General features: G+C 44.3%; 2 non-coding genes across 2 annotated transcripts; both read right to left on the bottom strand.

Annotated features, from left to right (window-relative positions):
• Nucleotides 1-1,032: 1,032 nt before the first annotated feature.
• LOC111589617 (small nucleolar RNA Z155) lies at nt 1,033-1,107 on the bottom strand. Its single transcript, XR_004850976.1, has one exon. It is a non-coding gene; the product is annotated as a small nucleolar RNA Z155 (small nucleolar RNA).
• Nucleotides 1,108-1,218: 111 nt separating this feature from the next.
• Nucleotides 1,219-1,301, bottom strand: LOC111589603 (small nucleolar RNA R41). Its single transcript, XR_004850963.1, has one exon. It is a non-coding gene; the product is annotated as a small nucleolar RNA R41 (small nucleolar RNA).
• Between the last annotated feature and the right edge of the window lie 3,003 nt (nt 1,302-4,304).

Below are 4,304 nucleotides of genomic sequence, written 5' to 3'. Positions count from 1 at the left end.
ACTTGTGGGTACAGGGTACAACCTCTGCAGAGTGTAAAACTGGTATACTAGCCGAGCTCACGGTCATGAGCAGCTCAGGACTCTCTCATGATTAAATTATGGAACTTAAACTTAATTCATCATATGCATTGCATGGGATTATTTATTAATTTTGTTCTATTATTTATTATGGTTTGATATTTACTTACACTTAGTAATTGCTAATAAAATTTGACCAACTTATTAAAAGCAATGCTCAGCTTTAACCCCTATTGTTGATCAGCTTTACACATCACATGAACTTCCACCTTTGGTGAGTTCATGCCACATTATTCCCCACAACTTGTTGAGCGATGAACATGTGTGAGCTCACCCTTGCTGTGTCACACCCCCCAAAGGAGAGGAACAGGTGGTCCAAGAGGAGCCACACAATGAGGAGTTTAATCTAATCTAGGTGGCATCTCCCAGTTGACTTATTGGCGCCAAGGATGGACTTAGTTCGTTTTATATTTATATTTTATTTTGTAAGACTTCCGCTATGTAATAAGTACTCTGATATTATTGTGATATTTATCTTTATACACTCTGTTACTATATATGTTGTCTTCTTTGGCGCATGGATGAGATGCACCTGGCTTTGTTCCTTAAATCCGGGCGTGACAGTTCAACAGTCTTGAAGCAACTTCCTCCCCAATAGTGTTGTTCGAATCAACATCAGTCTGATTTCCATCAAGGGTAATGACCAATAATAGTAGAAGGCCTTCATATTAATTGCTAATTTAGCAGCTAGTTAAAGAAGAAGAATAAACTTTATGGGCAACATTAAGAGCTAAAACTCAGGAACAATAACATACTATCAAAATTAAGAGCTAAAATTCAGGAACAGTAACATACTATCGAATGGGTCTGCACCAGCTGATTGTATGGTAGTAGAGCATAACCAGCTAGCAGAATAAGAAGACTAAGGACACTGTTTTGATTTCCTAAGCAAATTCACAAAGTTGGACATTTACTCCAATGGCTTCTACCTCACAAAATAAAAGTATATTTTGGAGTTGATCAGATAATCGTAGGCTAATTTTTTTTGTCAACACTCGAGTTCCTGCAAGGCTTATTATCCCTTCAACAAGGCAAAGATATTTCCTAGCACCTCATTTGGTGTAAAAAACTAATGACAACAAATCCAAAGCAAAGCGAACTTTGCGCAAAAAAGAAAAGATAGATCATATACTACATCTTAGGAAGGCTTAGAAGCATCCATTGGTTTCTATCATCAGGAGTCAGAAAACAGGTAGGTATTTTTTTGTCATCACAGCCTCCAGCCAGACCAAGCAACAAAAAGCAAGAAAGAAAAAGAGAGAATCAAACTCAAAATCCAAAGAGAAAATTGAGAAGCAACTGTAGGCGATAAATGGACCATCGCGCTCCCCTGTCTGTCAATTTTTATGAGAAGCGGTTAAATATGGTGCAAAATAACATAAACTTATTGTTGGCGCCGATCCGGGCACCAATCACTGCGTTGAGAACCTGCGGTGGTGCTTTCAGCACAGGCGTGGACAGTCCGTGGCCAGGGGCCGGACGATCCACGACCTAGCGCAGGGCTCGGGTTCCCTGCCTGACGGGTCGGACGGTCCGCGCGTGCGCAGGTGTGGCGGAGTTCGCCCGCGGTGCCTGAATCTCGCTCCCGGGAGGGACCCCATCGGGGAGGAGAGATCCTAGGCTTTGTCTAGGGTCGGTAGGCTACCCTAGACACCTCTAATCGACATAGAGCCGAAGAGAAGCGAAGAATTTGGGGTAGGGAGGGCTAACCTAGAGCTAAACTACAACTACTCCTAATGCATAAGTAAAACAAGAAATAGACTTGATTTAATCGATTGTTGGGAGTTTAATCGGCCGTAGCTCTTCATCTATATAAGGGGGAGGTCTGGATCCACTACAAACTGTTTCCCGAGCTAATCCCGTGGTTTTAGGTAACAAATCCCGCGAGAAACTAGGAACCCTAACTGACTCTGCGCACACGCGGACCGTCTGCGCCACCACCGCGAACCATCCGCACGGTCATTTCTGGTGCTCAACATATGCCACCCTGCCTTTTGGTGGAGGTTGACGAACCAAAAACATATGAACTAAGCGTGATGCAAGCCACCGACTTTTTCGATCCAATATGGTGATCATTCAATAAAGCCCCATTGCATAAAGGTCGTTTAAGACTGCATCTTTCTCGACCGTGACCATTTGATCAATGGATCAAAAGGATTAGAATGGAGGTGCGTCCCAGCCTAAATAGACAAAAGTAGTACACATGTACCATGGGTTCATCATCGTACCATTCCATATTTAAACATGACAATACATCGACGATGAGTAGGTGGGTGGGAAGCATCCTGGCATGACAAGATGAACATGCGATGCTTGTTGTGTCGTCTTTTAGGCCGTTTTACTCGGCCGTTTTGTTTTAGTGGGTGACCGGGGTTTCTTTGTTAGTAGATCACATAAAACGGCCTTCTTGCTAGCATATTTGGCTAGCAATTGATTGAATGTAGGGTCGGCTTTTACCAGTCGACCATGTGCGTCATGTTGGCTTTGCCCTTGCGTCTCTTTCCTTGCTTTGTGTGGACGCTGACGCCTCTGGCCATGGGCGGACTATAGGTTGAGTCAGCCAGACCATCTGTCTGAGCACCAGACCGTCCGCACGTAGGTGTCGGACCGTCCGCGATGCTCGTGTCAGGTTGCCGTGCTCGGCTCCTCAATTAAGTCTGCCCCCCGGCGCCTCCAAACTTGCTAGTCTTCTTGTCCGGAGCCTTTCGAGCAATCTCTTCTTGTGATATATTTGACGTGTGGGGATTGCTAATGACGATGTTTTCACCTTTGCCTTTATCGGCCACTTCGGGCCGAACCAAGAACTCTTTGCATGTGGGTTCTATGATATTGACAGGAAAAGGCTACGTGTCCACTTGCATCTCCTGAAAAGCCAACTGACCCTCATTTATGGCCGATTGTATCTGTCGACGAAAAACATTACAATCATTGGTGGCATGGGAAAAAGAATTATGCCACTTACAATAAGCACGTCTCTTTAATTCTTCCATAGGAGGAATAATATGAGTTAATTTAATGTTGCCATTTTTTAGTAGTTCGTCAAATATCCTATCACATTTGGCAACATTAAAGGTAAATTTAATCTCTTCTTGCCGATTCTTTTGAACCGGCTGTAAGGAAGAACATGCAAAAGATTTGGCCTTTATTGGCCAAACAAACTCAACGGTATATACATCTACGGATTCATCATCTGAATTATCACGCTCTAATAGATGTATAGTACGGGCGACCGATTTTGATGTCTCTTTAAATCAGCTTTCATAGGCTAAAGCCCGCTAATGTAGCTGAGCTATTGAAAAGAATTGGGTCCCATCTAATTTGTCTCTTAAGTAGGATAGCAACCTATTAAAAGTCAGCCCTGCTAGCTCTTTGTCCGCGACATGGATCCAAAAGCATCGGTTTCTAGTGTCCAGGAACCTACAGATTTAATTGTCAACCGATTCTTCGCGTCCCTGTCGGACTGAAGCTAAATCAGCTAGCCCTAATTCATATTCCCCGAAAAAGAAATGCTCATGAAATTTACTCTCTAGATCATTCCAGGAATTAATGGAATTAGGAGGCAGGGCGGCGTACCATGCAAAAGCGGTACCAGTAAGGGATAAAGAAAATAAACGAACACAAAATGTTTCCCCATCGCCCAATTCACCTAGGTGTGCTAGGAATTGGCCTATATGTTCGTGTGTGCTTCTCCCATTTTCACCAGAAAATTTAGAAAACTCCGGTATCCTTGCCCCTTGTGGATATGGGACAATGTCAAACCGGTGATCATATGGCTTCTGATATGATTTCCCCACTCTAGCTACACTAACTCCGAGCCTATCTCGAAATAGTTCAGCCATTTCTTCCCTAATTTTCTCCATCGTGCCTGATGGCAAACCACCGGAACCTAGTCTGTGGGGTTCATTCGGTCGGGCATTGTTATGCCGACCATCTTGCCGTGACCGATCGATAAAGTGATTGACCTGTGATCGTATGGCGTGCTGTGGTTTAAATATGTAGGGGGCGGAACATACTGCTGATGTGGTGTGTAATAATTTGGTGCGTAGTGTGCGACAGTAGGTTCTGCGTATGCATATCTGGTCTGTATGGTGGTACATGCGAACTGGCCGGTTGTGTTCGCTATTATTGGGGCACCACGCCGTAGCCCTGGTGCGGTCCCGGACTATCTGGCAGGGAAAGCTGGACGGTCTACGTAAGGGTCAGACTGTCCGGGCAAAAGCTCGGAC

This window comes from Zea mays, chromosome 6, assembly GCF_902167145.1.
Source record: "Zea mays cultivar B73 chromosome 6, Zm-B73-REFERENCE-NAM-5.0, whole genome shotgun sequence".
Taxonomy (NCBI): domain Eukaryota; kingdom Viridiplantae; phylum Streptophyta; class Magnoliopsida; order Poales; family Poaceae; genus Zea; species Zea mays.
Note: the sequence above shows the minus strand (reverse complement) of the source record. Positions and strands in the feature narration are given on the sequence as shown.